The sequence below is a fragment of the Lissotriton helveticus genome, chromosome 3_1 (assembly GCF_964261635.1).
Source record: "Lissotriton helveticus chromosome 3_1, aLisHel1.1, whole genome shotgun sequence".
Classification (NCBI taxonomy): Eukaryota; Metazoa; Chordata; class Amphibia; order Caudata; family Salamandridae; genus Lissotriton; species Lissotriton helveticus.
In genome coordinates, this window is record NC_136061.1 from 1,813,607,372 (window position 1) to 1,813,634,911 (window position 27,540).

Here is a 27,540-nt window from a genome sequence, read left to right on the forward strand (position 1 = left end):
CACCTTCAGCATGCAATACATCAAGTATATACATTAAAAACTCCTGACAATCTTGCTGAATATTTTGAGAGAATTGTGTTTGACCTGAACATTTCTCTAACACAGAATTTAACAAACTGCAAAATCTTTGATCAGAATTGACCACAATCTCTTCTTTTACATTTTCTAGAGAAAACAAAACATTAACCACTACATTAGCATAGCAGTTGACACCAGAACTGTTTTCAAATTGAAAACCAACAACATCTTCAACAGAATCCTTTTTGTTTCTGCTTATAATTTCAGGTTCATCGACTTTTCGTCTTTTTGCTACAACCTCCCTAGTATTGGTCACATTTCTTCGTTTCCGGCCTACCACACGTTTCTCAAACAAAGGATATTGAGGCAAATGTGGCGCATACTCTCTTCTTAACCTATTGTATTCCTTAACACAATCTAGATCCGCCCAAATGTTTGTGACATCACACTCAATCAAGTACAATCCCGATAAAGTTCTAACTCGTGACAATGCCACATATGCCATACCCTCCTTGAACACAGAACTGCCAATATTCACCAATGCACTGTCTACACTTAAACCTTGCGATTTATGGATTGTCACCGCATATGCCAAGCAAACAGGAAACTGCTTACGGCGAACATATAAGTCTTTTACAAGCAAAAATCTAGCAGAACAACGACCAATTAGCTGTACTTCCTCAATGCCATCAAATTTAATTTTTAAAAATTCAATTCCATCTCTATTTCTGTATTTCACAAAATCAACAACATTACCCATTGATCCATTTACCAGACCTCTTTCAACATGTAAATTCCTTCTTAAAATTATACGGCAGTTTAAGCACACATTCAGAGTCTTTTCAAAACCTGCAGTTTTAGATATAGTCTTCTCTAATGAATCCAATTTTGTTTTCAAATTCTCAGACAAAATAATTGTTGATCCCATATGCTCTACTCTCTCAATAGCTTCCAGTTTCACAATCTCTTGCTTTTCTAAATGCAACATTTTGTTGTTGAAGATGGCACATTCTGCAAGAGTTGGCATCAAACATATTCCAGATTTCTTCTCAGTAATTTTCTGAAAAATATTCTCAGGCACAACATCTTGTTCTGGATATAAATTTGACAGTAATCGTGCATGTAAAGCTTCTTTCCCATGCTCGGTCACTTTTCCAATTCTAACATCTTGTAGAATATTCTTGTAAACTTCATCCTTCGCCTGACGCATATTTTCATGCAGTTCAGCATAATTGAAGTTTAACCATATATTGACGTTGCCAATGCTCACTAGGCACTTCCTGGTATCTTCATGCGTGAGCATTTTGAACACAGGTTGTCCTTTCACTGGTGTCAGCTGCAGAAGATCTCCGAAAACAATGATGTGTTTGCCACCAAATAACACATCATACTCTGTTTTGAGAACTTCTTGCATTCTCAAATGTACAAAGGTAAGCATGACATTGGAAACCATGCTTACTTCGTCAATGATAAGAAGTTTCATTTTCCTCAAGATTCTTGAAACTTCACAACAAGCATCTCCAGATAACTTGTGATATTGTAATTTGTTGTCATGCTCCACTGGCAGCATCAGTAAACGATGTAAAGTAATCCCTTTAATGTTATGTGCTGCCAGTCCAGTTGGAGCGGTGACAACACAAGACAGCGATGACTCAGTCCTTTCCTGCAAATAACATGAAATTGCTTTAATGAGGAAACTTTTTCCAGTTCCCGCTTCTCCACTCACGTACAGTCGGACAGGCTTCAACGACGTACATGAGCACTCTTTCTTCTCATGACTTAATCCATGATCAATTTGCTTGGTAACTTCGTCATATATTTTCCTCTGCTCAACGTTGAGTTGTCTTTCCAAGTCTTCTAAGTTAACTGCATCCTCCTGAGCATGTGCCATGGCTCTTTCCACTTCATTCATGGCAGTGGCAGCTTCATTTTCGATAACAGGTCCTCCTAGTGGATCCTGACTCAATGAAGCAGAACTCTGACTGTCCTGAGAACTGTCTCTGGCAATCTCGGCTGCAATCGTTGCTTCCTGCTCGATTTCCGCATTCAACATTTCTACATATTTAGGAAAAGCAGGACATTCTATGGTCTCCTTGGCGGCAGTGAAAGAGTCTTCGTAACAGAGGAAATCTCCAAGCAGTTCCTCTTCTGCACGCCAAGGCTTGAAAAGTTGCAAAAGTGCTAAATAGAAAAACTCCTTTTTTTCAGGAGATTCGCCACTCAATTTTCGATGGTTTACCAAGTGGCATTTTCTTTGCTTGACCAGACATCCCTCACTTCCAATTACAGCATACACTCCTTTCTCAGTATCTTCTTTGATGTTCCTCTTGAATATGTAATTTTGTAGAACCTCATACAGACAAACATTCTCGAGGTGACTGCTTCGATTTGGATAATATGTATCCAACATGTTGGTCTTCAAAATGTCGGTACTGTTTGGCTCCTTTTCCGCCAAATACTCAATTTCCCGCACAGGTTTCAGAACTCGATTACGTGTTGCAGCAAGACCAAGACTCGCCCAAACGACACTCCTAGATTTGGCATAGAGACTTGCTGAAGACAACCGGTCAGAACATTCGTAAGCTCCGATTTCTCGATGCGACAACATCTTCAGACTGAAACTGTACAACTTCTTACTGAGGCTCTTTTCATGGGAAATGTCCTCCCACATATCCTTCAATTCTGTCTTTTCTTTTTTGGTGATGTAAGATGTCACATACCGAGCCACAGCCATACAGTTATCAGCCACAAACTGTATATCCATGTTAGCATTCCACATGGACAAAATCACTGGGTTGTAGTCGTTGATGTACTTGGACTCTTCGTTCCTCTTCAAATTGTATGTGTTTTTAGGTGATTTCTTCATCACATTATGTCGCAGCGAAGACATCAAACTGTTTACTCTTCCTTTAGAAATCACCGGTCGTGGAAACCCGAAACGACATTTGGTGTAGAACTTGTCCTTGTTTCGGAATTTACGACGTCAGTACTTTCCACAACGATGGCTTTGGAAACGTAGAACTTTTTCTCTTAGGCTTTTCTTCTCCTTTGCGTTTGGAACAGCACACGTAGAATACTGTTGTATGAAACTCATCACTGAGTCTTCTGGATCTGTTCCAAATTTAGGTGCATCCTTGATCCACAACAGCATATGTATGTGAGGAGCACCTCTTGCTTGGTACTCCTTTCTCCAGAAGAAATCCAACACCTCTCCAAGAGGTGGATTCTTCTTATTCATGATGAAAGACATCATAGCTTCAAATCTATGATTGAAGTACCGGCATACATTGACTGGATCCAAAGAGCACAGTTCTCCGGGTGTCTTGAATTCGATGTTTTCGATGTTTCCATTTGCCTCTCGTAGAAATTCAAGTAAGTCTTCCCAGCCATACTCGGCACAGCTCAGAGTGAGGAACCATGTGGGAGTTCCTAAGTTCCTCAGCATACATTTTAAATCACCATGACGACGGTACCAGTACTCATTAGTACCACGCTGACACGCCATGAGATTAATCAGGTGAGAATCCAAAATACTGTCTTGGACATTGACTTTATCCATAAAGTCACTTGCCGAGATGTTTTGCATGTGTATACCACTTTTCAAGATGTGGTTCACTGCATATGACAGTCCAGACAGATCGCTTTCAAACAGGAGATGAAACAAATAGGGAATACATTATCGAAACCTAGCATCTCCTGCATACAATCGCAAAGTCCGGTATTCAGAAGCAGGAATTTGATGAGGTCGCTCATCATATCTTCCTCCCTGACCTGTTGGAAAAAGCTGTGGGAAACACCGAGCTTCCAAACTTTCCTCCCAAACACTAATGGGACTCCCTTTGGCTTGTTTCATTTGAAACAACTCAATAGCATTCCCCATGACTTCCTTGGAATGCAAAGGATGAACACTATAATGTTCATATATTTCTTTACTAGTAGAGGGTTCTACTTTCTCAATTTGACCAGCACACAAATCGCTATCCTCTTCCTCACTTACTTCCTCTTCTGCAACATATACATTCTTATAGTACTTATTATTTTTTTTCAAATACAATGTTGCCTTTTTTACTTTCCTAACATCCACTAAATCTTGCCATATTTTCTTATTCTTTGTCGGAACCCCATTAACTAAGATAACCAGAGGTTCCTCTTCCACTTTTTCTACTCCAATTGTGTTAATGTTTTTCTTCAAATCTAGAGGCTAATAAACAACTCTTCCCTTTAATCCTCTCTGTAAATCTGATGGAGGCAATTTCCCTGTCTTTGGCTCCATTCTTACAATAGCCTGAAAGGGATGGATACTTTGAATCAAAATAGATTCATAAGTATTTAAATCCTTCAATTCAGAAGGAATCTGAACCAATTCCAGATTATTATGAACTGCTCTAGCAGGCATCTGGTTTTGATTTAATTTGTTACAACAATAAGTACACACACGTTGATCCGATCCCAAATCAAAACAATTTTCTACCATCAAGTATGTTGTGAAATCCTTCCATTCACTATTATTTTCCCTTTCACTTTTTGCATATAAATCCACTAACTTAGTCTGATTCTTATAATAAGTGCGTCGACAACACACGCAAGTGAAATTAGGCCTCTCACTTGATTTCACCTGAAACGTCGCAATTTCCCTCTGAAAATTATCTGTACTGGAAACCTGTACACTATCTTCCACATTACCCTCTTCTTCTTGGTCAATTTCAACATTCTCCTCTTTACTTCCAAAGTAACAAAACTCAATTTCTGCACAAATATTCTTCACATCTACTTCTGAACCATGCAAAAGAGCAGCGCATAATTGTTTAAGCATAATTGCTGGACTCTTAGCATAATACAACATTCTAACTAATTTCCTCACTTTATTATGATGCACTGCTAGCATCCTGAAATGATGAAAAACACTCTGGCATACTCTCCTGGAAAGACAAGCCAGTGAATGACCATGCAAACCTGTCACTTCTCTCACTCTGCAAGGATCTAATTCTTGCAACAACTTCATTTTCTGCTTCAAACTTTTCTTATTAAATGTCCGTACAAAATCACAAAGCAAATTGATGGAATCCTGTCGCACACTGCAAATACTACTACACTTCCAGGTGTACACAGGACCCTTAGGACGTCTTCCTAAAACCTCATTACCTAACACCTCTTCTGTCTCTGTTGTCACAAGTTTTTCTTTTTCAACTGGACAACCATCTTTCACCTCATAAGCTTGACTGCTGGTGTCAACTGCATGCACCAAATCATTATCCTGGAAATAACTCTCCTCATTGAAAAATGCCTCACAACTTGAACTATGCATCCATTCTCCGGAAAAAACTTCACAAAAATTACTACGATTAACTATTCTCTTCCATCTACTATTTCTTTTGAAATCATAAATTGCCTTGTTTAGCTTCCTAATTCTATTGATTATCAAAATAAATAACTTACGTTTAATTTCAAATGCCTGATCAATAACTTTCTCAACTTTTTTTTTTCTCTTATAAAAAACCACTTTCTGTTGACCTTTCTTAATATTTTTTAACAAATTGCCAATTATCCTGTTGCGGAACATTCGTTTACGAATGTCCCTAAACTGTTGTTTCCTTTTACTATCATGCACAGAGTTATCTCTTGCTCTAGCAGTAACATTTTTCATTGGCCTTTCCTTTCCGTTTAAATTGCTTCTCTTTTTCTGGACTGAAACATTTTCTGTAGTAATACTTTTTTTACTACAAATATTACTTATGAATGATTTTGTGGTCTTACCCAGTGCTTTCTTGGTGACTTGACAACTTTTTTTTGTAGAGGACTGCTGCATTATTTCATGGACCTGCTGTCTTTGACGTTTTGCAGCCTTTCTAAGTCTATCCTTGGTTGGCATGCTGAAATCTTGAAATGATCTGCAGTTGAATCTGTGGTAAAATATAATAAAAAATGTTATTAACCACTATTACCAAACAGTAAATCAATAACAGTCATCAAAAACTTAACACACTACTTCACATTTTTACATAGAATATTTTTTAGTGCTTGGCAAATTTAGAATACAGAAATAGCAGAAAAGAAATGGAATTCATATTCATTTTACCTGTGCTGTTTTATATGTGAATCTGATCTAATTTTATGAGCATATTTTAATATTTTATTGAAGACACTACACATAACCTGTTTTTGAAGGTGTCTTTATTTTTAAATGAAACGGTTTACATTTTTACTTTTCATTTATTATACATTTTTATATGTTTATAGTTCCATAGGCTCAAGCACGTCAGCTTCCCACCCTATATCATACAATTCTGACAAATCGGCATCCTCATCATTTTCTTCATCATCCTGAGAATTTAAATCATCCAAGGGATCTACTTCCACTGACGTTTCAATTACAAGTTCAATGATAATGTCATAATCAACTGATTGCTGATTGTCACTCATGGTTGATGTTGTCGTTATCTTTAAAGAAAGAGAACAACAATGAGATGTTGCAGAGTAAGAGACAAATCTCAGAGATTATAATAGTAAAATTGTTTAACAAGAGTAAAATTTTGCAGCTATTATTTAGCCATGTCCAGCGATGCTGAGGAAGTGAAGCCTATGTCCAGGTTTTCAGTGAACATGACTCATCTCTTCTTAACCTTGGATAAGCCTCACCGACTCTGTGTCCCCTGCTCATACTTAAATGTACAGGGGCAGATTTATGCTAAATGGCGCATCCCCACGGATGCACCAGTTAATGTGCACCGCTGCTCTGCCAGCCATAGTGTGCCGAATTTACAATGTGGAGCACCATTGAGCAAAAACAGCACAGATGCGTCACACATCTGTGCCACAAAAGCAGCACATTGCAGGAATCACGTCATAAGCGCGACATGTCTACTGCAATGCACAGGAGGAACCCTCACATTGCATGGTGCATCACTTCTTATGCCTGTTTCAAACAGGCATAAGCATTTGATTCAGCAATGCTATAAAGCTGACTCAGTGAAATCTTCTAAATTTCACTGTGTTAGTTTTACAGGGCTTTCTTGCAAATTAATGCATACCTTGCAACAAAACACCTATATGAAAACTGACGCAGGTTTCATGTGGCACAGGACTTTACAGCATGACACATCTGCCTAGATGCATCAATTTTTAAATATGTCGCCACATAGCAAATCTTTTGCACCACCGCTGCGTCACAAAAGTGACGCACAGCAGCGCAAAAGAGGCACACGGCTATCATTAATCTGTCCCTAACATGTTAAATGATTGATTCAGGATGACGATAAGGTGTGGCCTATCCAGAGGTTTGTTTAAGGTGAGGCCTACTCAGGGTTGCAGATCAAATTTACGCTTGTTGAAGAATACAGAGGAGATAATACATGTGAAGGCCTACTAATGAAGTAAGTCATGTGCACTTCACTCTTGAACAAAGGCCAGACCTCTTTTCTGTCCATGGACAGACCTTAACTTCATCTGCACAATGTCATTCGTAAACTTAAGAAACACAGGTGATGTAATTGAAAAATGTGGAGTTTCTTTTCCTCATTTTACAATTACATCACCTGTGTTTCCTTTGCTTAGGTACCTCATAGTGCAGATGGAGTCTAGCATATCAAAGAGTACACAGAAGTTGAGCAGTGTATACAACAATTTTCACATTTACAGAAGACTCAGCTTCTTATCTTGTTGGAGATGAAGTGAGGCCTGTCTTGCAACATGGTGCATCTTTTGCATCACTGCTGCATCGGTTTCATGTGGCACAGGTTTTTTACAGCATGACACATCTGCCTAGATGCATCAATTTGTAATTTTGTCGCCACATAGCAAATCTTTTGCACCGCCACTGCGTCACAAAAGTGACGCACAGTGGCGCAAAAGAGGCATACGCCTATTATAAATCTGTCCCTAGCATTTTAAATGATTAATTCAGGATGACGATAAGGTGTAGCCTATCCAGAGGTTTGTTTAAGGTGCATGAAGCTCTAGCAGTACATATCCAGAAATGTAATTGATTTCAAAAAACGTTTTTAAACACAACATATAAATCAATTGTATACCTACATTCATGGGGAAATGACTTAAAATGAAATTAAAATCGTTTGTGAGGAAAAGGAATGCTTTTAAAATTTATGACAAGAAAATAATGGTGTCTGCTTCTTCATTTCATTTCTCTTCAACATTTTTGGGTCACTTTTAACATGGCTATGTAACTCAAAGACCCAAAATCTAAATTTGCCAAGCACAGCTGCGAGCATATTTACAAGGAATTTGCCCCACGGAGAAAGGTCTTAAATTAAAATGGGAAAAATAACATCAGAGACACTCAAATGCCTTATAAAGAAGCAGACACCATTATTTCCTTGTCATAAATTTTAAAAGCATTCCTTTTCCTCAAAAACGATTTTCAAGTCATAATTTGAAAACACTGCACATGGGGAAATGACTTAAAATGTCCTTAAGACACGTGAACGCGTTTTTTGATTGCCTTTGCAGCATTTTTGGGTCACTTTTAACATGGCTATGTAACTCAAAGACCCAAAATCTAAATTTGCCAAGCACAGGTGCGAGCATATTTACAAGGAATTTGCACCACGGGGAAAGGTCTTAAATTAAAATGGGAAAAATAACATCAGAGACACTCAAATGCCTTATAAAGAAGCAGACACCATTATTTCCTTGTCATAAATTTTAAAAGCATTCCTTTTCCTCAAAAACGATTTTCAAGTCATAATTTGAAAACACTGCACATGGGGAAATGACTGAAAATGTCCTTAAGACACATGAAAGCGTTTTTTGATTGCCTTTGCAGCATTTTTGGGTCACTTTTAACATGGCTATGTAACTCAAAGACTCAAAATCTAAATTTGCCAAGCACAGGTGCGAGCATATTTACAAGGAATTTGCCCCACGGAGAAAGGTCTTAAATTAAAATGGGAAAAATAACATCAGACACTCAAATGCCTTATAAAGAAGCAGACACCATTATTTCCTTGTCATAAATTTTAAAAGCATTCCTTTTCCTCAAAAACGATTTTCAAGTCATAATTTGAAAACACTGCACATGGGGAAATGACTGAAAATGTCCTTAAGACACATGAAAGCGTTTTTTGATTGCCTTTGCAGCATTTTTGGGTCACTTTTAACATGGCTATGTAACTCAAAGACTCAAAATCTAAATTTGCCAAGCACAGGTGCGAGCATATTTACAAGGAATTTGCCCCACGGAGAAAGGTCTTAAATTAAAATGGGAAAAATAACATCAGACACTCAAATGCCTTATAAAGAAGCAGACACCATTATTTCCTTGTCATAAATTTTAAAAGCATTCCTTTTCCTCAAAAACGATTTTCAAGTCATAATTTGAAAACACTGCACATGGGGAAATGACTGAAAATGTCCTTAAGACACATGAAAGCGTTTTTTGATTGCCTTTGCAGCATTTTTGGGTCACTTTTAACATGGCTATGTAACTCAAAGACTCAAAATCTAAATTTGACAAGCACAGGTGCGAGCATATTTACAAGGAATTTGCACCACGGGGAAAGGTCTTAAATTAAAATGGGAAAAATAACATCAGAGACACTCAAATGCCTTATAAAGAAGCAGACACCATTATTTCCTTGTCATAAATTTTAAAAGCATTCCTTTTCCTCAAAAACGATTTTCAAGTCATAATTTGAAAACACTGCACATGGGGAAATGACTGAAAATGTCCTTAAGACACATGAAAGCGTTTTTTGATTGCCTTTGCAGCATTTTTGGGTCACTTTTAACATGGCTATGTAACTCAAAGACTCAAAATCTAAATTTGCCAAGCACAGGTGCGAGCATATTTACAAGGAATTTGCCCCACGGAGAAAGGTCTTAAATTAAAATGGGAAAAATAACATCAGAGACACTCAAATGCCTCATAAAGAAGCAGACACCATTATTTCCTTGTCATAAATTTTAAAAGCATTCCTTTTCCTCAAAAACGATTTTCAAGTCATAATTTGAAAACACTGCACATGGGGAAATGACTGAAAATGTCCTTAAGACACATGAAAGCGTTTTTTGATTGCCTTTGCAGCATTTTTGGGTCACTTTTAACATGGCTATGTAACTCAAAGACTCAAAATCTAAATTTGCCAAGCACAGGTGCGAGCATATTTACAAGGAATTTGCACCACGGGGAAAGGTCTTAAATTAAAATGGGAAAAATAACATCAGAGACACTCAAATGCCTTATAAAGAAGCAGACACCATTATTTCCTTGTCATAAATTTTAAAAGCATTCCTTTTCCTCAAAAACGATTTTCAAGTCATAATTTGAAAACACTGCACAGCTCCTATGCACAAAAACACCCTGTCAGTACTAATACTTCACATTTTCTCCCATTACAATTTCTCAAAGAAACATAATCTATTTGTAAAACACTTGAGACAAAGCAACATTTTAAAAACACAACTTTCTTCATAATTTTCTCCTTTAAACACACTATTCTCTATCTAAATTAAATAAATCTTTTCTCACCTTAGCAAATACTTTATGAGTTTCAAAACAGTCTCAGAAATACACCAATTTGTCTTCAGCAGAACAAAGGGTATGCACTCCAGAGGCTGCAGCTATAGAAAGCACAGAAATTCTGTAATTCATCACACATATCTCTCATGTCACCCAATCAAAACTCTTCCCTCACTTTTTTCAAATCAAAACCCTTCCCCCCTCTGCCCTCTCTGCCTTTTTTGCATAGCAACCACCTCCTGGAAGACCTCTGGTGTTTGCAAGTTCACACAACAATGTTTCAATTGAACTCTGAACTCTCAGTGCACCTGCATATCCAGTGCAATCTTTCATTTAATGATTTTTTATTGACCATTCAAAATACATCTTTCAAAGAACTCATCCATGCACCCTAACTTTCTGTTTTCAGCAATCAAAATCCACCAATCACTGTTACTGCTTCATTAACACAGAAACTCCACATTTTTTTTCATTTTAAACTCTTATTTTTTTCAACTGCCATTTCATTGCCACACTTCAGCTGACTGCAGCAGAACCTTCTCTCACCATGTTTTCTGTCTGGATTGTTGGACATAGTTACATCTATTGGGCTCAGAGGTATGCTGAGAACAGAAATTTACCTAACCTCAATTTACAAGATGTGGAAATTAAGTGGTTTGGCCACAGAGGATTAAAATGTCACCAATTGATACCATTGGTGAAAACCTTTATGCATTTGCCAAAACCTGACCTGTTAATTGTGCACTGTGGAGGTAATGATTTGGGCACTTTGACTGGGGTAGGTCTGGAAATGCTTTTAAAGGACACCTTTGAACAATTAATGGCACTTTTTCCTCAAACTGCCTTGGTATATTCAAATATATGCCAAAGACAGAAATGGAGGTGGTCGAACCAATTTTGTCCACAAATTGAGAAGTCGAGGAAGCATGTAAACAAATCTGTTTCAGCTTACATGAGAGACCATGGAATGGGCTCCATGTACAACAATAACTTGCGTTACTACATGCAAGATATCTACAGAGGAGATGGAGTTCACTTCTCAGATGAAGGGAACAGAGTTTTCATTCTGAATTTAAGACTGTGCATTGGTACCTACTTATAAGTACCTAAATGTACCATAAACCCAAAAGCTCTTCTCAGAGCTACCCTACATCTGATCACTCACAATTATTATTTTACTCTAACTTTTTTCACTAATTTTCAACAAAGTACGCTCCCCGGAGCGCTACCCGGTACGCGAACCGGAAGCTAACCGCGCGAATTTTTTTTAAAAAATGTGTTTTTTTTCGCACATATGGGCCTCCTCAGCCATCCTCAGAAAACCTAGGGGGTCAAAATACGTCTACCGTGTCCCCTTCTACCCATTCTGAACATTATGTGCCCTCCATCTTGTATCTTAATTTGACCGAAACACAAAATGGTGGACTCCCGTAACGCTTCAGGTTCGCGTACCGGGGCGCTCGCCAGTTCGCGTACTGGGGCGCTCCCCGGGAAGCGCTCCATCAAAAAAGGTGGGAAAGTAATTTACAGAAAAACGACTGGAGACACTTTCACCAAATATAGATTAGCTCATACTACATACCAATCCCTACCATTTTCACAAATTTGATTGAAATTCCATTTAGCCATTTAGCCTGTAGACCTTTCTAAATACCGTGAGGTAAATTACTTCACAGAACACATCTGAAGTGTTGGAATTGACAACCAATGAAAATGTTACTTTCATTTTCTACTTTTTTTACCTGACATTTGATTCGTTATATACCTGAATATATTTAAAGGAAGAGAAGGGAACACAGCCATTTTGACTACTACTTCCTGGTGTACATTTCAATTGGATTTTCACTAATCACTTCAACTTCTTTGTAAAGGTAAGTTGTTATTTTAAAAACTGAAGTATATTGTGCACTATAAGTTAATATGGTAAACTTTTTCTGATAGATATATACTATCCCTCTGTAGTAGTTATAGATTTAGATAGACTTCTCTGTTATAGTTATGGATGGAGTTAGGTTTCTCTTGTATAATTATGAATTTACTTACGTTAAATCACATATACTTTTTTATATTCCTACTTCCACTCTGATACTATACACTGCCCAAAGATAAATTCACTGATAAAAACTGCCTATCTAAAATTAATCCCAACAGTGCCCTATCTGTACTAATATATTTTTTTTTATCCAAATTTCAGGCAAAATGGAAGGCGAACAGAAAGTTTCATTTCAAATTATCCTGCAAGAGAGCAACCAAGAAATAATTGATCCAAATTATATAGAATTTATGGATGAAACTTGGGACCAAGAACTACTGCAATGTGTGCAAGCAGTAGATGTCCTCCTTGAAAATGAGGACATTTTACACACTCAAACATTACAAGCTATGTTCAATGAAAATAACGACATTTCAGACAGTGAAATGTTAGACATTTTATTAAATTTTGAAACACAATCACAATAATAAATAATTGCTTAAAAAATAAAGAAATTAAAAAATAATCAACAAAACAAACAATCAATTAACATACAATATTAGAAAAGTGTATCATTCTTTTTTCCTTTTAGTACGCTTCCCAGAACGCTTCCCGGTTCGCGGACCGGGCGCTCCCCACGCAAAAAAACAAAAACTTTTTTTTTTTTTGCCCTGCGGGGCCCTTTTAAAGCCTCTTCATCAAACCTAGGGGGTCAGGGAGGATCTACTATGCCCCCTTATGGTCATTTGCCCCTTCGCTTTGGCCTCCTCTTGTCTCTCGATCCTACCGAGAGACAAGATGGCGGCCGCTACGGACTGTTTGGAATGTTGACAGACACCGGAGAGCCAATCAGCTTCGCTACGCGAAGTTCCGTTACGCGTCAAGTACGCGAACTGGAGCGCTGCCCAGAGCGCGCTTACAGATATATATCTTTTTTTGAACGTTAATTTCTCAAAATCCACTGGAGCACATATATTGAGACCTAGCAAAGGCACATCGGGCTACCAGTCCCTACAATTTTGCCAAGTTTCGTGCAAATCCATTCAGCCGTTCGGGCTAAAAGTGAGGCCAACCGCCCTATGGAAATTAACATGGGAAAAACGCGTTTTGGGACCCCCCTTTTTCTCGGCCCCCCCTTGACGTACCCCCCCCCCAAATTTTCAGGGGCTGCTCAAAAATAAAATGTTCCATTTTCCTGAAAATTTCAGCCAATTCCGTCCACAAACGCCAAAGTTATTAGACATAGAATTTTAAAAAATCCCATAGAGAAAAAATCCTAACTATATATACCTACTGGCGACCGCCAGTGGGTAATATATATATATATATATATATATATCCAGGCTTCCCCTTTCTCACCTTCCAAGAAAGCACAGCACTCACAGGAGGAGGGTATAAGTCTTTATTACCCTCAGAGAACCAGACGCGTTTCGGCTACTGCCTTAGTCTTTGGTACAATAGCGCGCCATTTTTTAAACTTTAAATACCCCTCACGTGTAATTCATGGAGATAGACAAGGGACAAAACCATGGTCGCCATCTTATAATGGTTTGTTTGACGTTTTCAACATATAGGTTTTGCCCTGGATGGGCCTTCCTATTTACTAAATGCCATATATACATTTATACATTTGTACATTATATACATTATACACGATAAATTGTGTATTTACACCATCATTCCTCATTAGTTGATGCTGTACATTTATTCCGCCCTGGATGGGCTTTTTACGTTTGTCAAACATTTATTTACATTACGCCCTGGATGTGCTTTTGTCCCTTCCATCTATTAACTCCAAAACTACGTGGAGGTAAAAAGAGTACCGAGAGGACTCCGCATTTACACTGTCCCGGCTTACGAGAATCCGGACCCAGAACTCTTGGAACAATGGGCAGAATATACAGCGGATTTCTGTGAGGGGCTCCTCAAATTATTAATCAAATTTGCGTGGAGTGACCATGAAAAAGCACGCAATGAAATTAAAGAAATCGAGCAAGAGATAGAAAATCTGGGCGAAGATAAAAAGAAATTGGATGAATTAAGAAGCAATATGATGAAAAGATTGAAATCATATGAGGATAAAATCAGGAAACGTAAGCAAGAGAAATTCGAACGGGATGAAAGGGACTATGAGTCAGGACGGGTGTTGACATTTGCCAAAAGATATGACGCACAAGTTAAAGCCCTGACATCGAGATCCAACAAAGGAACGGAGGCAAAGGAAATAGGAGAGGCGGAGGATACTACTGAATCCGAAGTTTCAGAGAATGAAGATGCGAGAGGAGACCAGGACATAAGGACAAAAGTAAGAACACGGAAACTCCCTTTTTGCGACGAGTTTCAAATAATTCGTCAATCACGACAACAAGGAGGAAGGGGGAAACCCCCAGACGTAAGAAGAAACGCATCACGCGGAGGGGGGGCGAGTGGAGGAGGAGGAAGCAACTACTCCCCACCGACGACACGCAGTGGAAGATTCAACAGGAAGCGACAATAACCAATGCAAAGGAAACAGATAATTTGACAATCATAAATCTAAGTCCTCGCATCCTAACAGATGATGAGAAGCACGTCTTACAACTGGGTCTCTCCTTTTGCCCTTCAAAGGAATTAGAATACACGCAGACAAAAATAGACCTATACAAATTCTCAAGGAAACTGAAGATACACAAATTTTACAAACAACGCCCCAAAAAAATGTCAGAGATTCCGAGCAAACAAGGAGCTCCACATATAAGAGTCAAAGACTTACCAACGTTGGATGTTTTACAACAATTGAGGATCGAAGGAGCAAGTCAACTTGATAATCTATCACAGTCAGACATAGTACAAAGAGGGGGTGAAACGAATTTCAAACCTACTTCGACATTTGTACCACAGACGCCTGCTGACAATATAGATTTATTTGCGGAAACAGTTTCAAAAGAACTGAGGAAATTGGAACAAAGAGGACATAAAGAAAAACGTAGCAATGTAACATCTGGTCAGTGGCAGGCCATAAACAACCTAAGAAACGACAAGGACTTGATTGTGAAATCGTCCGATAAAGGGGGAAATATTGTCCTGCAAACTTATGAAGATTACAACATGGAAGCAATGAGACAATTGCAGGACAAACAATGTTATCAGAAGGTGGGAAGGAAAGAATACCTAAACAGTATCACAGCATGCCATGAGATGCTACAAAAATGGCACACAAAGGGTATAATCGCAACAGAGGAATACCTTTTCTTAAGAAATCTGAATCCAGTGACACCTTGTTTTTACCACCTTCCCAAGGTACATAAGAACAGCATCAAACCCCCAGGACGACCAATCGTAAGTGCACAGGGGAGCCTGTTAGAACATTTATCTATGTACATTGATTATTTTTTAATTGATCATGTGAAGAACTTACGTAGTTATATCAAAGACACGAAAGATCTGTTGACAAAGTTGGAACAAATCACATTGAGAGAAGGAGATCTGCTCGTAGTGATGGACATCACTAGCTTATATACGAGCATAGGCCATGGGGAGGGCATGCTTGCGATAAATGAAACGTTGTCAACAAGAGACGCTTGTTTCGCAGATCATAATGCGATGCTATTGGAATTCCTAAATTTCAGTTTGAGTAATAATATCTTTTTGTATGAAGATCAGTACTATCGCCAATTAGTTGGAGTAGCCATGGGCACGAGTTATTCTCCCAGCTTCGCTAATATATTTGTGGGGTGGTGGGAGGAAAATGTGGCGTGGCATGAGAAATACAGAGAATGGTCCCAATATGTACTGGTATGGTACCGGTACATTGATGATTTACTACTGGTGTGGCGGGGTTCCAAGGGCAAAGCAGAAGAGTACATAGATATGTTGAACCAGAATGAATATAATCTACACTTCACGGCAGAAATAAGTGATAAACAAATAAATTTCCTTGATTTAGAAATCAGAAAAGAGCAAGGTAAAGTTTACACGCAGCTATTCAGGAAACCCACAGCAGGAAATTCCATATTACATTCCAGCAGTAGCCACCCGCCCAAATTAATTTTCAGTATCCCATACGGAGAGCTGCTTCGCATTAAAAGAAACTGTACCTTAGAGGAGGATTATGAAAGTAATGCGCAAGCAAGCATAGACAGATTTAAGAAAAGAGGATACAACGTTACATGTCTAGAAAATGCCAAAAGAAAAGTAGATGCAATGCCCCGTAAGGAGATGTTGAAAATAAAATCGAAAGAGACAGCAAAGGAGGGGAGGTTCAGATTCATTACCACCTTCTCTGAGGGGGCGGGTAGTCTCAGAAAAATTCTGAGGAAAAACTGGACACTGTTAACTACTGATCCAGTTATTGGTGCAGACATGCCCAAACAACCTATGGTCACCTACAGAAGGGCCAGGGCACTACGGAATACACTGACACAGAGTTACCGGGCACGCACAGTAGACCGACCATTTGGAGAACATAAGCCGGGATTTTTTCCATGTGGGAGGTGTAAGGCGTGCAAGCAAAGTAAAAAGGTTTTATTCTATGATGTCAGGGGACAGAAACGCAAAATAAAAGTATTCCTTACATGCTCTACTCCTTTTGCAGTATACTGCCTGGTATGTCCGTGCGGACTACGTTATATTGGCAGCACGGTAAACCCCATGAAATTACGCATCCTGGAACATCTGAGGGCAATAACTAATTGTGATCCCACATATCCAGTGGCTAGACATTTTAAACAGCACCACAAGAATAACAGCGATTTGATAACATACTTTGGTTTAGACCATGTTGTGGCGAGTCCCAGAGGTGGGGATAGGCTAAAGAAATTGAGGAGGCTGGAATCTCGATACATAATAGATATTGGAACAAAGGTGCCTGGAGGGTTGAATAGCCATGAAGAGATGACAGTACATCTAGGGTAGGGGGCCCCCTGCTCTAGGAGAAAGTTTGATGTTGATTACAGTACCTGTTGATATTTGAAATTTTGTAAATAGAAGGAGGGAGTTGCACACAGTGGGTGATTATTTAAAATGTGAATAATGGTATTTTGGGGAAGGAGTTAATAGATGGAAGGGACAAAAGCACATCCAGGGCGTAATGTAAATAAATGTTTGACAAACGTAAAAAGCCCATCCAGGGCGGAATAAATGTACAGCATCAACTAATGAGGAATGATGGTGTAAATACACAATTTATCGTGTATAATGTATATAATGTACAAATGTATAAATGTATATATGGCATTTAGTAAATAGGAAGGCCCATCCAGGGCAAAACCTATATGTTGAAAACGTCAAACAAACCATTATAAGATGGCGACCATGGTTTTGTCCCTTGTCTATCTCCATGAATTACACGTGAGGGGTATTTAAAGTTTAAAAAATGGCGCGCTATTGTACCAAAGACTAAGGCAGTAGCCGAAACGCGTCTGGTTCTCTGAGGGTAATAAAGACTTATACCCTCCTCCTGTGAGTGCTGTGCTTTCTTGGAAGGTGAGAAAGGGGAAGCCTGGATTACAGCGGGGTGTTGTCACCCGCACACGAGCACCCGTGGCAAGAGTGCACGACCTGGCAACATTGGGAAGCGAGGATATATATATATATATACATACATATACATATATATATATATGTATATATTCACTGAAAAAACCATAGGTTATAGACCATATATAGTTAGGAATTAGCATTTACAAAACCTTATTTTACTCACACAAAACCATTGAAATTCGTATATATAGTTAGTTGCACTAACTATATATCGCGCACCCGCAATCCACTGCTGATCATGTCACATATTACATCATTCATGACATGGTCAGTGACATCACTGATGACATCACTGATGACATCTCAAATGACATCACTCATTTGATATGTATTTATTTCTAAACACTCTCTCGTAATCTATTTATGAGATTATGGAGCAAAGTACACACTTTAAACAATATAGAACTTCAGTAAATAGCACAATATACACTGGGCCCCAGTGGGGGACTAAATCATATATTAAGAAAGTGGTATAAGAACCACAACTTGACTAGACACAAGGCCTAGAGCCTGTAGAATCGCTGGGACCTCAAGGAACCACCCAAGGTAGTGACACAGGGGATGCACGGGGGACGCGTGCAGTGTGAGAACACAGCAGCGAGAAGCCGTTGGCATCTATGGGGAAAGTCGTGGTTGGAATTTTAAAGATTAAGGACACTTAGGAGAGGACTTTGAGAAACCCCTTTAGACTTAAGGGATTCTAGGGCCAACACCCACAGGAGCACTGTAGTACTCGAATTACCTCACCAGGGGAACCCGGGTGCATAGGTGTCTTTTGGTGTCGGGAATCGTCGTTGATTTCAGTGGCAATCTGCTTTAAGGTGCTGCAGCCGTGGATAAGAAAAGTGTCTGGTGTGATCCAAGCCTGGATCAAATATGTGAGAAACCTGAAAACAGAGGGGACAGAGTCTGGGTCACATGCCAGTGACCAGGGGCATGATAGACGAATGTCCACCGATGTTGGGTGATTCAGGTGCGAAGAGGTGAAGTTTGACTCTGCAGCCACGAGGACCAGAAGGTGTGGATGAAGACCAGGAGCTGGATTTGCGCTGTCCCACGAAGAATGTCGAGTGCTGCAGTGTCGGTGCCTGGATTGGACCCAACAAGCCTTGGCAACAGCAACCCACGCAGGAAAAGAAAAGATGCTTTGGTGTGGGCCAGCAAGGTCCAGGGCACTCTCCAAGTGGTGGAGAGTCAGGGCACGTCTGGAGCAATCAGAGAAGCCCAAGGAACGTCAAAGTTGCCTTCGCAGGGACCCACCAGTCAACGGACCAGGGATCGCGAAGGTACCTCGAGCAAAAACACAAAGGGCCGGCTCACGAAACACTTGTGGAGTGTAGGTCAGCAATCTTCAGTCGGGGCTACACGTAACCCAATGCACTGCCTCAAGGAACATCGAGAAGCTGATGCACTTGCCAATATGCACGGTGTCCAGGGGTTCCAGTTCCATGGTACCCACAAAGGCTTCAAGTTTCAGCTTTGCTGGGGACTCGGGTCAGCCTCTGAGAAGTCTGGAAACCCACCTCCTGTGCTGCAAATACTTCAGAGTCTGGCAGGAGCTTCGGAGATGCAAACTGGTCAGATGCGTCTTTGGTGCCTGCCACACAGGGGAGTAATTCCTTTACTCCAAGGGAGATTCTTCAGTCATCCAGCATTTTGCAGATCGTTGCAGTTCCAGGATTCAGTATCAGAGTTTTGTCCAGGTGTAATCTAAAGTCCTGTTGCCAGGGGTTTCTATCTTATACCCAAGAAAGGGGTGGGACAAACTCTTGGGACCCACCTATGGGAGAGTTTGGAAAGAAAGGTGGCTACACCCATTTCCGTTGTCCAGTTTCTCACCAGAGCAAGGGCAGGTAGCCCCTGCAACCGGTTTGAACTGGGCTATGCACTGGGGCACCAAATGTGTCCCCAGTGCTGACTTCAAAGCACTCTTGGAGTGCACCCACCCAGCCCCAATACACTAAAGACTGTCTGGGAGGTGGTGACACCTCCCTGTGACAGGAAACCTATTGTTTAGGCCTCCCCTGCTGGAGTTTCGTCCAGCAGCAGGAGGCCAGACTCGTGTCTGTGGCATCCATTTTGTGATGCCAGGGTTCTTTTAAACTGGTACCGGGTGTACCAGTGTGTACATGTCGCTCCCTCTAGAAGGGTGGAATCATACCCCAGCTGCCAGGACTGGCGGGGGGTATGATTCCGAAGTGTTTGACACAAAACAAAACATGTTTCCTTGCAGCCATTCCAAAGTTAGCATTTACCGCAAGGTTATAATGCACTTAAGAGTATATGATCAGGATGCATCACAGAACAACCCCGGAGAATAGATCCCGAAGGCTGCAGAGGGGCTCTGCTCATAGATGGGCATCCTCTCACACAAAACCCAGCTCCCTGCCTTCAGGATTCATAAGGCCTGCCATTGGGGTGACTAATAGGTTTATATGTGTAGTGATATAAGGTAGATATAGGGAACCGATATCTAAGAAACGGGTGCTTACACCACCTTATACAGGCTGCAATAGCAGACCTGTGGTGTCATTTTGGAAGGCTACCCAGTCGTGGCATAATACATGCTTCAGCCCCTGGTAGGCCTCTGGTGTACCTATGCCCTGGGTACATTGTGTACCCTATACTAAGGACTTATAAGGGTACCCCAGTAACCAAAGTGGAGTGTACCTAAAGTACTTGGAATCATTTTAGAGAGGAAGCAGCTAGGCTGGGGTCATGGATAGCAGGGCCCCAGGCAGACTAAAGTCGAAAAACAGTGAAACATCAGCAAAAAGTGGGGGTAACTATAAGAAGCAGATCCTACTCTCCTACACAACCCCCTCCCTTGCCAAATGCAGGGACATTAAACTAATCTTGAACAGTTGAGTCTTCATGTTCTAAGTGGAAATATCGGGAGAGTCCATCTGCATTGGCATGGTTACTCCCTGGTCTATGCTCCACTGTATAGTCCATCCCCTGTAGGGAAATGGACCACCTCAAATGTTTGGGGGTTTCACCCTTCATCTGTTTTAGCCATAAGAGCGGCTTATGATATGTCTGAGCAGTGAAATGAGTGCCAAACAAGTATGGCCTCAGCTCATTCAGGGCTCAAACCACAGCAATGGCTTCCCTCTCAATAGCTGACAAACGTTTCTATCTGGGGGTCAGCCTTCTGCTGATAAAAGCTACTGGCTGGTCCTGACCTTCATCATTTAATTGTGATAACACAGCCCCTCCCTCCAACTCAGATGTATCTGTTTGGACAATGAATGCTTTGGAGTAGTTAGGACTTTGCAGAATGGGAGCAGTGCACATGGCCTGCTTCAAGTCATCAAGGGCCAGATGTAGGTAGCCAAATACCGGTCGGTAACGGCCGAATTCGGCCGTTACCGACCGGTATTTGGCTTTTGAGATGTAGGTGGTTCAGAATTTACAGAATCGGTATATTTACCGATTCGGTAAATTTACCACTTCGGTATTTTACCGAATCGGTAAATATACCGATTCTGTAAATCCATATGTAGGTGGGACTCTTCAGAGTCCCAAAGGCCCTACAAATTCGGTATTTTAACACCCAATCCAATTGGGTGTTAAAATACCAAATTCAGGTGTGCATGCACATGTGTGCATGCACACCTAGCCATGTGACAGACAGACATGCCCTTAGGGCATGTCTGTGTGCCACATGGCGCACATGCCTATTTTTGGGGTGCCAGAGGGTGTCAAAGTGACACCCCCTGCACCCTTGCTAAAATCGGTATTTACCGATTCTGTAATTACAGAATCGGTATTGCCCATTGATTCCTATGGGCTTCACAGCCCATAGGAATCAATAGGAAATACCGATTTGGTATTTCCAGATTCGGTAAATACCGAATCTTAACGATTCGGTATTTCCACATCTGGAAATACCTACATCTCCCCCCTTCATATTTACCACTTCTTAAATACCGAATCGGTAAAATTCGGTATTTAAGAAGTGGTAAATCAATCCTACCTACATCTGGCCCCAAATGCCTTTTGACAGCTAACTGTCCACTGAACTTTCTTTGGCATTGTCTTGGAAGTTAAGTCATTCAGGGGGGTCACAACAGATCCATACCCCTTGACAAATCTTCTGTAGTAACCAGTCAGGCCAAAGAAAGCTCTGACCTGAGTCTGGGTAGCTGGAGCAACCCAGCCTATGATGGCCTGACTTTGCTCTGCAATGGTTGAACCTGGCCTCCACCCACAAAGTGGCCCAGTTACACAACCTGACTCTGCCCTATCTGGCACTTAGTAGCCTTGATAGTTAGGCGTGCTTTCTGCAGGGCCTCCAAAACATTTCTCCGGTGGACTAGGTGATCCTCCCAGGTGGAGCTAAAGACAGCAATATCATCTAGATATGCTGCGCTATTGACTTACAGGCATGTTAGGACTTTATTCACCAACCTTTGAAAAGTGGTAGGTGCATTCTTCAAACCAAAGGACATCACCACAAATTGGTAATGGCCATTAGGGGTAGAAAATGCTGTCTTGGGCTTTGCCTCATCAGCTAGTCTGATCTGCCAGTAGCCAGCTGTCAGGTCAAATGTGCTCAGAAACTTGACTGAGACCAAAGTGTCTATAAGCTCATCTGTTCTAGTGACTGTATGGAGACCCCTGTAGTCTACACAACACCTCATGTCTTTCTTAGCACCGTGGGTGTGAGGTTTGGGCACCAAGACTACTGGACTAGCCCAAGGGCTATCTGAGGGTTCAATAACTCCCAAATCCAACATCTTCTGGACTTCAGTCCTGATACAGTCCCTGACATGGTCAGGTTGCTTGTAAATCTTATTTTTAACAGGCAGACTGTCCCCAGTGTCCACTTCATAAGTGCACCAGGTAGTCTGACTTGGAGTCAGAGAGAACATATGCCAATACTGATTGAGCACCTGTCTGCAATCAACTTGCTGCTGGGCAGTGAGGCTGCCTGCCAAGGCTACACCATTCCCTGACCCATCATCAGGGTTCTCTTAGAGCAGGTCAGGGATTGGATCACTCTCTTCCTCCTGTCCCTCATCAGTAGACATGAGCAAGCCCATGTCTGCCCTGTCAACATATGGTTTCAGTCTGTTGACATGGAACACCCTGTGGGGGCTCCTGGGAGTTCCTAGGTCTACCAAGTATGTCACCTCGCCCTTCTTTTCAACAATTGTATGGGGGCACTCTACTTGTCCTGGAGGGCTGCTGGCGCCACAGGCTCCAACACCCACACCTTCTTCCCTGGCTGGTAAACAGTCAGCACAGCCTTTTGGTCATGCCAAGCCTTTTGCAATTCCTGGCTAGCCTCAAGGTTTTTGATGGCCTTCTTCATATACTCTGCCATCCTGGAATGGAGACCAAGTGCATAGTCCACAATATCCTGTTTGGGAGGTTTGAGAGGTAACTCCCATCACTCCTTCACTTGACACAATGGACTCCTAACAGGATTTCCAAATAGAAGTTCAAAAGGGCTGTAACCAACCCCCTTCTGAGGAACCTCCCTGTAGGCAAATAGACGGCAGGGCAAAAGAATGTCCCATCTGCGCCTAAGCTTTTCTGGGAGACCTATGATCATGCCCTTTAAGGTTTAGTTGAATCTTTCATGTAAACCACTGTATTGTGGGTGATAGGGTGTGGTGCATTTATAATTCACTCCACACTCCTTCCACATAGTAGTCAAGTAACTAGACATAACGTTTGCACCCCTGTCTGATACTACCCCCTTAGGGGAACCCACTTAGGAGCTGTGGTGGTCCTAAGTGGACTTGCTTCTGGGTACCTGGTGGCATGGTCCTCCACCACCATTATAAACCTGTGCCCAGATGCTGTCTGAGGATCCATGGAACCAACTATATCAATCCCCACCCTCTCAAAGGGAACCCCCACCACAGGTAGTGGTATCAGGGGGGCCTTAGTTGTACCACCTGCCTAACCACTGGCTTGACAGGTGACACAGGAGTGACAAAACTCCTTGGTGTCTTCAGACATATGGGGCCAATGAAAGTGAGGGACAATCCTGTCCCAAGTCTTGTTTTGACCCGGTTGACCTGCTTAGAGAATATCATGGGCTAGTGTTAATAGGAAGCCCCTAAACTTCAGAGATATAACCAACCTCCTGGCTGCACCAGGCTTGGGGTCTCTACTCTCTGAGTATAGGAATCCATCATCCCAATAGATCCTATGGGTACCACTAGCATTCCCAGCAGCCTCAGCAGCAACGTGCTGGCTGAGGGGTTCAGAAGAGGGGCAGCACCGCTGCTCCTGGCTCAGATTTACCCTGGAAGAGCCCCCTGTCCCCAAGAACTCAATCTGATCAGGTTCACGCTCATCTGGGACAGTTCCTTCTTCAGGACTAAGATCATCTCCCTCAAGAGTCTGATCTGTACTCTGAGTCAGGGGGGAAGGTACTGCCTTAACCCTACTGTTCCTCTTCTTGGAAGGCACCTGGACCATTCTTTTAGAATCCAGGGCCTGTTCTGTTTAAGAGGTTTTGGCCTGTGGCCTGGTCACAGCAAACATATGTGCAGGTATGTCAGAAAGTGCCATCTTTTTTGCATGGTATGCCCCCACTTTTTGATGAATTGCTGATGTGCTTTGACTGAGTGTGCCCTGGGCTCCTGCCAGTCAGGTGCCCAGGCCTGTGTGCCTTCCCTACAAACTGTATTGAAACAAAACCCAATTGGCATCTCTGGCCACATGTCAGCCCTGGTAAATGGTACCCTAGGTACCCAGGGCATTGTGACCAGAGAAGACCCCCAAGGGCTGCAGCACTTATTGTGCCACCATTCGGGGCCCTGTACCCTGACACACACACACTGCCTTTGCAGGCTGAGTGTCCAGGTGCAGAACTAAACAAAGAGTCGACATGGAACACATCCCTGCGTGCCATGCCCACAAACACACTGCCCTGGCATACATCAGTCACCCCTCTAGCTGGGTGCACTATGCCAGTGGTGCGGGCACAGGTGCATGAGCCCTGTGCCCCTACAGTACCCAGAGCCATTCCTGGGCACTGTAAGTGCAGTGATGCCATTAGGAGTATATGGTGCTGGAAGGTTGTCATTACGAACTCCACAACAGCATGATGGCTACACTGAAGACTGAGAAGTTTGATATCAAACTTCTCAGCACATTAAACCCACACTGATGCCAGTGTGGGATTTAATGCCAAATGCACTCAACTTAGAGTTGCCCCCTGAACCTAACTTACAATCCACATCTTGTATGAGAGGCTGCCTAGGCTGCCACACAGCAGACATGTTGCTGGACCCCTGGGTAGAGAGCCATCCACTCTCCTGGGCCTGCAACAATGCACGTCCTGGGCGAGGTGCTAGTCTCCTCCCCCACGATGGGCAGGGGAAGCTTCAAAGGCATGCCGCCTTTGTGAGCTTCTCCAAGCCACTTGCTGTACTCAGCAACTGTCCCCCACCAGTTCTGACCCCCACGCTGGCAGGAAGACTGGCAGGAAGCCCCAAGGAAGGAAAGGGGTGAGCCAGCCTGTGCCAACTCCACCCCTCAGGTGGGAGAAGCGAGGTGAAGCACAACTCTGGGCTACCGCCATCTTGAGGATGGGGAGCCCTGCCCAATCACAGCTAGGCCCCTGCACCCCTCCCACAGGAAATGAGCAGGATAGGGGGTGTAGCCACCCCAGGACAGGGACCCATTGGTCCCTGCCCTTGCCATACCTGTAACGCCCGTAAATGTAGTATTTAGGGGCACCCTGAACCTTCCTTCCTGAGATCTCGATTTGAAAACAAGCAAGAAGATCAAAAAACCAGAAGACCTGCCGTGCAGCTGCTCACAAGAGGACAACACCAACTGACTTGGCCCCAGCCCTACCGGCCTGTTGATCCTTGAACCTGCTCTTGCGAAACTGCGGCAAATTCAGTGGTCAGCAACTTCACAAACCCCAGAGGACCTGACTGTCTTGAGACTCTACCACGAGTGGGACTCCCACAAGCCGTGGTTCTGCTAAAAAAGCCAGACGCCTGGTGCTAGCCAGGAGCCGCGAATCCAGCACACTCTGCACCCGCTGATCCCGGCCCGTGCTGAAGTAGACAAAGACCCTGAGGACGTCCCCCCGGCGATTGTGACTGGAAATCCAGCGCCCAAGGACCCTCCTCGACGACCCAGATGACACCTGCAGCCTCACAACCACGAACCCCTCCATCCGCTACCAGCAGAGGGTAAGATTTCCTGATGTCAAAAGACACCCCTGCACCCGGCGCCCCACGGCTCCCTGTGCCCAACTCCGGAGTGCCTACCTATCCTCCGAGATCCAAACTTACCCCACAAAGTGTTGGTCGCACCTGAAGAATCTCCGTCCCCGAGCCTGCAGCCTTTGTTCATCTTCCAAGTTCTCCATTGAATAACATTGAGCACTCGACGGCTGCACCCAGCCCCCTGGCAGTGCGACCTTTGTCCTAAACTACGTCCCATTTGCCCTGAGCAAGTGACCAGGAGCCCAGCTCCCACAGCTGCCAACCAAAGGCCCCCTGCCGCCCATAGGATAACATTGAGCCTACTCTCTCTGCACCCGGCTGCCCCTGTGCCGCTGAGGGTGTAACAACTGTACCTATCTGACCCTGGGAGACCCCTGAGTCTACCCCAGGATCCTTAACTCTGCCAGTCGAGTACTTACCTAAAAGCCGATAACTCACTTTTCTTCCATAGGGTAACATTGACTGGTTTCACTCAGAATTTCTTGGAAGTGTGGAGTTTTGAAACCTTAAAATATTCATCTAAAATCAGCCAAACAACAAATTCCGATTTACTCACCTGTTATCAGGAGAGAAACCAGTGCTGTATCTTTTCAGCCCAGCACTGAACCTGAAAAGTAATTTTAACCTTGTGTAACTGTTAAATCGCCTGTAAGGGAGGAGCCGCGCCAGCGACCAAGATGGCCTCTTGAGCATCGGCTCCACCGGCCGCCACCTCCTGACTAACTATCCGGCACAATATCCTGAACCCCGTCCCCACAGACGTGTAGGGGACCAGGACCTGAGGCGCCAGGTGACATTTCGGCTCGTTTGGCTGTTTCGGTGCCCAGCTATCCTCGTCGGCAAGACTTGGGCCTGTGGTCTCGGAGCCCGGGACCCCTGGTTTGGTGCCATCCGGGGTGTAGTGCAAGAACATCGGCATCCGGGACCGGAAGTGGCCGGTCGGATCTTACTTTGTCTCCTCCGGGTGGTGGACGAGACGTCTCGGGCCTCTTTCTTCAGTTCTGAGGTCAATCATCGCCGGGCCCGCCCCCACTCGACTGAGGAGTGGTGGGTTTCTCCTCCCTTTGCGGTCAAGATGGCGTCGAGGGATCTTGAGAAGCCTTCGCCGAGATCTTCTAAATCCGTCCGGCAGATCCAGTCTAGTCGTATAGATAAATATGCCGTTTCCAAGGGGTCACCAGTGGATGTGAAACAAACCCCGTCCGGGGGTGCGGAGGGAGGCCCGGACGTTGAGGACCCCACCATGAAGGACTTAATGGCGGCCATTGCTGGGGTTCAATCTTCCTTGGGCAAGATGGACACAAAACTGGACACGGTTACTACTGAGGTGGGTCTCATCAGGGCTG